Below are 10,903 nucleotides of genomic sequence, written 5' to 3'. Positions count from 1 at the left end.
TGTGTTTTGCTGTTTGCTGTACAATAGTGACTATTGGATCTTAATTTCTCTTTGAGCTACGGGAAAAATTTCATGTTGCTAAAAAATATCACCTATCGTCTATTTGGGGTTAGATTTCCCCATATTGAAACCCGGGTGGAAAAGTCTAAGACATCAGAGGCAGACAGAGCCCACCTGAGCATTTGGATCTCAACACAGGCTGTACAAGCACAGAAATGTAGCTGAAACCTAGGAGTCAGCTCATTTGCAATATAACAAGGAAACTTAGGTGTGGCTAAGCTTTCTTAGAAAGAAAATTGCAAGGGAACGCTCAACAACCACCTCCAGTTTTCCTCCTCTAGAAATTGACATTGAGAAGAATGGAGGAGGGTGTCTAAACTCCAGAAGTTTGCTTTGCTGTGTCCTTCCCTGTCCCTGAGGAACATTTACACACTGATAGGAGACCTTGGCACTTAGCAGCAGGGTGACCTCAGGATGCTAGGAAAGCCAAAGCATGGAGAATTAAACCAAGAGCAAATGTATCCTTCGAAATACATAATCAGATAATAGCAGCATCTGCTGCTGCAATCAAAAACCAGATCATGTTTTATCAGATGACATTATGACAGCCGGCATCGGTGTCATCAGTGAAACAAATGTGACACTGTGGAATCTACGGCACAGAGAGGAAGGAGGCAGGAAATGACATCCACTAAGCTCCACTGAACAGCCATAAAGAAAATTCCAGTTGCCTTTGGGTCACTCCACAACAAGCAAAGAGATGGGGGTGGAACAAATAACCTCCCACTATGGCTCCATCCCTACCAATTCGGATTCTGGGGGAACAGGTGGCTCAGAAACAAACCTGACCTGGTGCATTCAAATTCTGACCGCCAGGTTAACAGCCACCTCTCCAATGTCAAGTCCAGGTCTAAAGGTAAGACTCCAGAAAAGCTAATTCAAGAGAGACCCAGATGTTCATCAAAGCAGCCATTCATGGATAAAAAGTTGTTGCTTTCTGATGGCCATTGGACACTTAGTAAGAAAAAGAAAAAGAAAAATGAAGTCTTTTCACCAACCAGAGGGGATCAGCTAGCTGTCACTAACCAACACTTAAAAATGGATGTTTATTTATACTGTGTGCTTGTATGTGCGTGGGTGTGCAGAAACCATCATGCCTCCCATGAAGGTCAGAGTCCAAATTCTGTTCTTTCCCTGTGGGACCCATCCATTTCAGGCCACCAGGCTCAGCAATGGGAGCTTTTACTTACTTAGCCCTCTAGCTAGCTGATCCATCTCTGAGCGACTTTTATTAGTTGAAAATTTCAATGAAGAGACTGACTGAGCAAACAGCAGAGGAAACCTTTGAAGCAGGAAATGTGATTTTTAAAAATTATTAATAAGCTTAAAAAAACATTCCATAAATTATCTTATTTCTAGTACCTTTATTAATCTGTTTATGCATTTTTTGTATAAGTGTTCTGTCTGTATGTATGTCTGTGCACCATATGTACTCCTATAAAGAGGCCAGAAGAGGCCATCAGATCCCCTGGGGCTGGAGTTATAGACTGTAGTGAGCTACAATGTAAGTGCTGTGAATCGAACCCAGGTCCCCTGGAAATTCAGCTAGTGCTCTTAACCACTGAGCCATCTTTCTAGTCCCTCTAATACTGTCTTACAACCCATGATGAGAAAGAGTTATGTTTCCAACTTCTGAGTCTTCTCACTGTATGAAACCAACAGGCACCTGCCAGTCATGAGTGTAAGAGTCTCCATTCAGGGCTGGCATTTCTGGTCCTTTGAAGTGTGCATTAGATATTTGCTAGTGTTCTCTGCACAGACCACAAAGAAAATAGAGTTGCTAGTGCCACAGCCAGCACTCAAATGAGCTATTCTGTCTCATTTCAATCCAGGGTCCCGAATATGGATAGTAACTGTGGAAGAGTCATAGTCAATAATGCAGTTTCCTAACCTATCATGACTGTATTTAGGTGTCTAAATATGTTTGTATAGAAAATCCCACTGCTAGTAACTGCAAAAAAGCAGTAGACACAGATTTCCGGTTTATGTGTTCTTTAAGAAACTGAAAGCCTATCTGAAATTGCAGAACATTCATTTCTGCTCTTGAAAAAACAAATCACGCTGGGCATTGGTGGCACATGCCTTTAATCCCAGCACTCGGGAGGCAGAGGCAGGCGGATCTCTGTGAGTTCGAGGCCAGTCTGGTCTCAAAAGCTATACAGAGAAACCCTGTCTCGAGAAAAAAAAAAAATCACTCATCAGAACTACTCATCAGAGTAGTTCACTGACTCTTTCTCTGCCATGTTCTCTCATTTTGGCTTTTGTTGTCATTATTTTTGTCTTATATTTATTGCATTTCAGTTTTCCCATCTTGAAGATGCTGTGCCTCTAAACTGAACTGAACTGTCTTGATCCACTGAATGCCCCTTGCTTACGCCGACCATGTGTTTGCTGGTTCCCCTCCCAGAGTCTCCCTAGTACCCTTCTTCTCCATCCAGGTTAATCATCCGTTAGTCTGAAGCAGGAGTTCCACATGCTCTGAGAAACAATGCTGGATGGATGTAGGTTGAGAATACCACAAGTCTTCAGAAATGTGAGGACGGTGTGTCTCACTTTCCCACTGTACTTCACTTTGTCCCCACAATAGTGCATGTACCTGTAATCACAGAACTGGGGAGGAGGAGACTGGAGGATCCCTGCGATTCACTAGCTCGCTAGTCTAGCCTAGTGGATAACCTTTCTGAGAAACAACACCCAAGTTGTGCTTTGACCTCCACATATGCATGCACACTCACACACTACAAACACATAGTTGCATCCGTACACATACACAACATGCACTCAAATTCAAGGAAGAATTCAAAATGGAGTATGTTTGGCAAGACTATATTTGAACCTATAGTTCCCAACTCACCTAACATATAGATATATAGAGAGAGAAGGGGGAGGAGAATAGTAGAACATATTAGACAAGAAAAATGATGGAGATGGGGGTATAATAGGCTAAAGATTGGAGATAGAAGCAAGTGGATGGAGGAATCGAGGACACACATAGATTAGCCAAAACCAAGAAGATACAAAGAAGTCTAACGAATTCCTAACAGTTTGTAAGCTAGTTATATAACACGTGTGTGTGTGTGTGTGTGTGTGTGTGTGTGTGTGTGTGTGTGTGTGTGTGTGAACCCTATATTGTGAACACCACTACTCCTCGAAAATAGTGTTATTAAGTGAAAATATCAGCAAAAGCCCAGGTTACTTCCCTATGAGTTATTGGTCATGGAGGCCCAAGAGGCACCTGAAACAACACAAGCTACTGCCATTGCTTTTGGCTGTCCATTATAACGAGACCATAAGATCCTTTAGCTAAGGAAACTACACACTTTGGTTGCAGAACACAGAGATATCAAGCTTGAATTGTCCAAGAAACTAATACCACTTTCTCTCTGCTGGCTAGCTTTCATAGTACTAGAAGGTACTATTCAAGCTGCTAGGGGAATAATAAAAGACATCACCATCTTACAAAGTACTGAACCCTGTGTGACATAATACCAACTGGCCAGGCAAGTTGTGCTTCCTGGTACAATAGTGGTGAGGCTGCTTATGAGGATAAAATACCAGTCTCTTGATTGGATTTGAGGCTTGCTCCAGAAGAAGCAATTCATGTCTGCTACTGTGAACATGCTCAAAACCCAAAGCTAGGGAGGTCATAGACCCTAAGGGGAACTACTGTTGTTATTTTGCTAAATGTTCATGCTGTCCAACTGGTCTGGATATGTCTATTCGCATGCACATATCAGAGCTGCACTCAACCTAAGAGAAGCTTCTTGTTGCAGAAGGTGGTAGCTAATTCAGAGACTCCTAACTATTTGAAGCACCAAGAGTAAGCCACCTGCCCCAACCCACAGATGAAAGATTAGGGAAAGTGGACAAAAAGAATACAAGAGCCAGAAGATGGAGAAGAGCGCTATAGTACTCTTTGGGGCATGATATAGCTAATACACTCAAACTTATAGCTCCTGTGATGATTTGCACAAGACCTGCATAAGATCAAGTCAATAAAAAATTCAGCATGTGTCAGGGAAAGTCTACTAAGGCCCCTCCCCTATCTGAGGAGCCACTGGCAATTGATAGCCACCAGAGGAGGGATGGTCACTTTTCTTTGGGGAAGGTGTTCTAGTTTGGCTTCTGTTGCTCTGATGAACACCATACACAAAGCTATTTTGGAAATGGGGATTTATTTCATCTTACAGATTATGGCCCTTCATAGAGGAAAGCTGAGGCAAGAATTCAATTGACGAGCATAAAACAGAAGCTAGGGAGAAATACTGCTTCCTAGCTTGCTTAGCTAGCTTTCTTATAAAACTCAGGCTCATCTGCATAAAGGTGGCACCTTCCAAAGAGGCTCAGTGCCCCTAGTCAGTAAGAAGTTAATAAAATACCAAACAAACATGGCCACAGACCAATCTGACCTGAACAATTCTTCACCGAGGTTCCCTCTTCATAGGTGACTCTAAATTTGTGCCAAATTGACAGCTGAAGCTACCTATGCCAAGGTGTGACCACTAGTAGATTGGTCATGCCTCACCCACACCCATGAGCATATCAGCACAAACTCGGTGGGTTGCAAACAAAATTAAAGAAGACAGCATGAAGTTGGGAGGAAGATGTGTTACGGGGAGTTGGGAGTAAAGTGGCAGAAGGTGAGTATGATCAAGATGCATGGTACACATATATGAAATATTCAAACAGTGAATACAAATATTTTATAATAAATAAATAATAAGTAGGCAACACTAATTGGACTCAGTGGGTTACATTTAAAAAAAGATAGGACATGAACTTGATAGAGGGACATATAGGGTGTTGTCTGGGCAGAGAAGGATGAAGGGACATCGGGATGAGAAAATTATCAAGATACATTGTATACATGTATGAAACTGTCAAAAATAAATAATGTCCTTAAGAATAAATAAAGTAATTTTTGAAAGAATGTCAAGTTCTCCATAGACCACAATGAATATGTTCCCCCATCAGGCTTGGAGATCAGATTTGCATATTTCACTTTGATTTTCTGTATAATTGCAGAGGAGTTGGAAATATTTGGGTTCTCCTGACCTGGTTTGTGTGTTGTTTGGTTGGTTGGCTTTTTGTCAAACAGTTAATGAGGTGCACACTTACAACTGACTTCTACAATCTACCCTGTGATTAGGCCACTCTTAAAGTCGAAGATCACTGCTGACAAAAAACCCAAACTTATTTTTGCTCATGGCTTTTCTTTTTTTTCCCCAAGTTTTAAAGACTAATTTAATGTGTTGACAGAATGGGCACAGGCAGAGAATAGTAGTGCTTTGGGAAGAGTAGTGATCATCTGGGTAGGAAGGAAAGAGCCTTGTGGAGGTGACTGCAGGAACACTTCATTTTACACGTGCAAAGTTGCTGATGTCTGTGACAAAAATGGCCCAACCCACCCAGATAGCCTTCTGATGGTTGTCAACTACAGGGAATAGAAGTGGGCATAGTTAGCACAGAGATGGGAGTTTGGAGATAAACTGAACAGGTCAGACAAGTATGTGTGTTCATTCAGACATACTTCATAAAAAGATTGCACTATATAAACAACTGTTACTGCTACTCTTTGGCAGCAGGACAAGCCATCTCAAATGCTGGAACACAAATTCTCATTGGCATAGGGCAGGGTGTGGGGCACAGGCCTCTGGGTAAGATCCAAGCTACCATAGCTACCGCTTTAATTGAGCGTCCCTAAACAAAGATGTTTTGATAAAGATGCTAACTGCTAATTAATACCCCATGACTGGGCACAATCATTTTCCAATACAGTAGTGAAATGAGACAAACCCTTGATCTTTCTTTAAGTAGAATGATGGGGTAGAGAAAAAAAAAAAAACCTTATGTACCAGATGTTAAAATTTGTACTAACAATCCTAACAGTTTTCGCCGAAGCCCAACAGTGGAGCTGTCACAGAGGGATGGGTCATTCGAAAACTCAGAATAGGTGCTGGCAATAGACTTGATGCTGCAGTTGTGCTGGAGCGGGGTGGAGCCAGAGGACCCACTGCTCAGCATGCGCCATTGAGCTCCATGTTCTCCTTGTTGGCCCTGAGGTAGGCAGCTCTAGGTGTTTTCTTTCCAGAACACATAGAAGTGACTACTGACTTGCTGCCAGAAGGAGATAGTAGGGATACAGGGGAATGGTACATTGTTCCACCAAAGGCAGGCCGAATGCTGCTATTGGGTGTAGCACTGGACAGGGTGGTAGTGTTCATCTTGCGTACTTTGCCAGGCTTGTTGGGAGTCAGTCCTGGTCTCTTGCTAGGTGTCCGGGGAGCACTGCCATAGAGCATCTCTGTCTCTGTCTGTCTCTGGTTCTTTATCTGTCTTTCCTGTTTGGTCCTTTCTTTCTCCAATCGATGCAATTCCCATTGTCCTGCAACATACTCCATGAATTTCTGCCCATTCATCACAAATGCCATTGATTGCTCTTGTTCCCACTTTTCAATCCGTGCTTTCAATTCCTCTTCCAGCTTAGGGAGTATTTTCTGGAGCTTTGCTCGTTCTTTCTCTTCTTTTAGAAGATTTCCCCCTCGGTTTGTAAACCAACTTGGATCTGAAGCTTTTCTCTCAAACTCCAGGAAGAGTTTCCAGCTCTCTTCCCACTTCTGGACACCTTCAAATAGTTCCTTATGAATGCCATAATAGTTTCTTAACCGTATAATCTCAGCATCATGAAGATGAAGCAGATTTTCTGTGTAGTCCTCAGTAAAGTAAGGGGCAAAACCCTGTCTCTGTTCCTGACTATAAAAACACTGGTCCCAGAACTGAGCCAGTTCCACTCGACTTGTCTCAGTCACTTGCTTTAGGTTTTGCATTTTCAGTTCTTCTAAGCCATCCACTTCTAATTGCAGCGCATTCCTGACTTTGGCTTTTGACCCAGCCATAATTGCAGCCACAGGTTCTCTCTCTTCTTCAGGTATTTGTAACCTGTCCCAGAGCTCTCAGATCTGAGCATGGAGCCTTTCGCCCTCTGCTTCGTTTTCTGATTTTTTAATTTCCAGCTGATATTGCGACTTCTGTAGTGTTGCGATGTACTCCAATGATAAACAAAAGGCACTTTCAAGCTTTTTCAAAGCTTGTATCAGGAGTGTGTTCTAATTCTTCCATACACAATATGATTTGTCTCTTAATGTTGGCAAACTGCTCGTGCCTAGATGCCTTTGTTTCCCTCAAAGTTGCCACATGTTGTTGGGACAGGTTCAGCTCTTCTAAGGTGGGGACAGACGTTGTCCACATCATACGTAGGCATACAAAGGATTTCACAGAGTTCTTGATCTTGTTCTTGGAGTAGCTTAAGTTCCTGCTTTCTCTCCTCCTCCTGTTTTCTCATCAATTCTACTTGAGTGCGCAAATCTTTTTCTAGTTGCAAGACAGTTGTCTCTTTTTCTTCCTGAAATGGCTTCACTTGTAACTCACTGCGCAGGGTACTCAGCTCCTTCTGACAGATGGATTTGCTTTTTGAGAAGCCGTTTCCTCAGGCTCTCCTCTTCAGCAATCATCCTATCCAGAAGATCCTTGATGTGCATCTTCACAAGCTCGCTTCTTTGTAGCCGCTGTTCCTCTGGAATCCCAATTAATTCCCATATTTCCTGAAGGTGAATTAGAGCTTTCTGGAGGCATACAGCGGACTCCTCTGCTAGCACTTCACTTCTCCTCATGGCGGACGCCCCAAGCAGTCACCCTCCACCTCCCTCACGCGGTGACTGAGGACAGTAACCACGGGCAGCCACCTTCTCCCTCTTGTCTCTGCTCCAGCCTAGCCGTTGGACCGCGCGAAATTCAAACTCAGCCGGAGGCGGAGCCGTCTGAACATTCGTAGCTTTTCTTATATCAGTTTTCATAAAACACCATGTTCCTGTGGCCTAGATAAACCTCAATTCCCAACAAAGATCTCTTATCTTGGAATAAGATAAGACCGCATGGAAACAAAGAAAATGCAAAGCCTGAGTCTCCATGCAATCTAGGAACAAACACTTCAATAACTGCCATTCTATTGGCAGGCCTTTCCGCTCAAATGGAAGGCTTTGGGGCTAGGAAAGTAACATCACAAATCATACCTACTTGATATAGTGGTTTTAAAACAAAGTCAGTTAAACATGGAGGGAGTGTGCTATGACATATTGACACCAGCAGAGCATGGGCCCTGTGTGCCACAGGGCAGGGATGCTACTGTGACTGAAGGTGATAATCAAAAACTACTTTTCTTCATTGGAAGCTATCAGGGCAGATGAAATGAGGAGAGATTTCATCAGCTGGCTCTTCTCTTCCGCTTCCTAAATGAAAAAGCAAACCTGGTCTAGTAAAAGCCTAATTTACTGGAGTGTGTTTTCCTCTTACGGAACTTCCAGAAAATTGAAAAGGCATTTGTCATCCCTATTCCCTGCAGTGTGCATTATTGAGCTGTTTCTCTCTCTCTTTTGCTGCGCTGCAGCAGCAGTATTTAAAGTATTGACATTTGCATTTTGATCTGACCCTAGGTCTGACAGGCAGCTTCATACTGACAGCTCAGGGAGTTGTTGGCATTGTTGTTTTGGTTTTTCCAGCTTCTGGGATAACTAAACCTGCACGTGTCAGAGTCTTCTGAACAAGCCATCCTGTCTGCTGTGGCCTTATACTTCCTCGATTCACATAGTGTAAATCTAAGGGAAGACAGGGTACTCATTATGTTTACATTATGTTATGTTTTACATACATATATATATGTAAATATATATACCTATATATACATTATGCTTATAAATGTATATTTTTGATTATATTATGTTAAATCCAATATAACAATATTCTAAACCACCTCAAAAGTATATGCATTGTTTCTATAAAATGTATATATCATATATATAAGGAATATATATCATATCTATAAAAAATATATTTTATTTTAACTTTCTATCTAGCATCTTGTCTTTACAGAGCCATTTTGTCAGAAATTTGCTCCCACCATAAAATAAGAAGATGTAAGTGTACCCAAATGTCACTGCTTTATCATAGCTTCCCATTGAAGAAGTTTTGCTGAATTTTACCTCTAATCAACTGCCACTTCAAAGTTCATTTTTATTAAGATACCTATAAAGCATCTTTCATTAGATGTTGCCTGCCAATTTCCTCTCCTTTTCTTTCTTCTTTTTTTCTTTCTTTCTTTGAGACAGAGATCCCAGGTTAGCCTTGAAATGCATGGCTCCATTATTATCTATGCACTCTGAAAGAGGAAAATAATTGAACATAAAAAAATAAAAATAAAAATAAACTGGCACCGGGCATTGGTGGCACACGCCTTTAATCCCAGAACTCGGGAGGCAGAGGCAGGCGGATCTCTGTGAGTTCGAGGCCAGCCTGGTCTCCAGAGCGAGTGCCAGGATAGGCTCCAAAGCTACACAGAGAAACCCTGTCACAAAAAAACAAATATAATAATAATAATAATAATAATAATAATAATAATAATAATAATAAATATTTATTTGGGGTGGACTAGCCTAAGTACATAGGCAAGGGATAAATGTCCACTATAAAGATCACATTAAGCTGTGTATTATATGTGACCCCAATGCTCCACCTCAGATCACACACATGTGAAATGCAGTCTGGAATTTTCCTGGAAGCTGTATTTATAGAGAAAGTTGAGATCCTACAACGAAATTTGTTGGCATGGCCTACAAAATTTTATTAATGGACTTTTCCATTGCCAAACCCCATGCGAAGCACCTCACTCTCCTCAGGGACTCATTTCCTATTTCTCCACATCATTAGCCAATGAGAAGACTTGTCTGTTCATGACAGCAAAGATAGATCAAGGCTCTCAGCTTGAGGGTACAGTCTGGCTTTATTTTCCGTATTTCAACCCATGTTCTGCATTCAACCTGCTGCTTCTTTCTATTTTCAAACCATTATCTATGGATTGAGGAGATTCCACCCCACCCCAACCCTTTTTTCTTTTTTCAGCAAGAGCTATTTCTGGCTCTTTCTTTTCTCAAGTGTATTCTGTCTTAGGGGTTACTAGAGTGTTTTTCCATGATGGGTCAGGAGAGAGATGAGCATTGGTCCTCACCAGTCCACCATTGTCCTTCCCAAAATTCATAAGATGTTTGTGAAAAGAACGCTAGTGAACACTTCCCTGACTCCCCCACCATAGGCACTAACGTGGCTTTCTTTGTTTTACGTTTTGGTGGGTTATTATTATTTATGTTTTGGGGTTTGGTTGGGGTGTTGTTTGTTAGCAGAGTAAACGCTCTACATCTAAGCCACAAAACCCTGCTTCATCAGTGAATGGGGAGGGGTAGGGATGTTGTCTTTACTCAGGCACTATCCTTTTTGAGGCAGGGTCTCTCACTAGCCTGAAACTCAACAGTAGGCTAGGCTGGATGACTAGTAAGCTCAGAGATCTACCTGTCTGCAGCTCCCAGGAGCATGGGCATTAAGCACATAGCACCATACCTAGTTTCTACTTGGGATGTAAGCTAAGATATTCAAGCTTACAATGCAAGCACTTAACCAGACTGAACTGTCTTTCCAGACCCCACCCTGCACTCTTTAGTGGCTAATAATAAACCCAGACATGATCCCCTCTTGATCTTGGGGAAATGGGGAAATACCATCCGTCAAAACACAATTCCCATAAATCAGCCCTAAAATAAATTATAAAGACAAAACAAAGACCACCACAAGAATTAGCTCAATATCCTAGAAACTCTAGAGAATCAAGACTGTCCAGACTGTGGAATGGATGCGTGCAGTGAAGGGGGGTGACTCCAACCACATGACTGCAGCTGGGAAATAGAAGATGGTAAGGGGGAAAAACCAGAAAAGAAGGTAGCGTGACTGAACCCAGTTTTGC

General features: G+C 42.0%; 1 pseudogene; it reads right to left on the bottom strand.

Annotated features, from left to right (window-relative positions):
- Positions 1–5,907: 5,907 nt before the first annotated feature.
- On the bottom strand, positions 5,908–7,730 carry LOC100760973 (annotated as a pseudogene).
- Between the last annotated feature and the right edge of the window lie 3,173 nt (positions 7,731–10,903).

The sequence above is a fragment of the Cricetulus griseus genome, chromosome 4, assembly GCF_003668045.3.
Source record: "Cricetulus griseus strain 17A/GY chromosome 4, alternate assembly CriGri-PICRH-1.0, whole genome shotgun sequence".
Taxonomy (NCBI): Eukaryota; Metazoa; Chordata; class Mammalia; order Rodentia; family Cricetidae; genus Cricetulus; species Cricetulus griseus.
The sequence above is the reverse complement of the archived record's forward strand: the minus strand, read 5'-3'. Positions and strand labels throughout refer to the sequence as shown.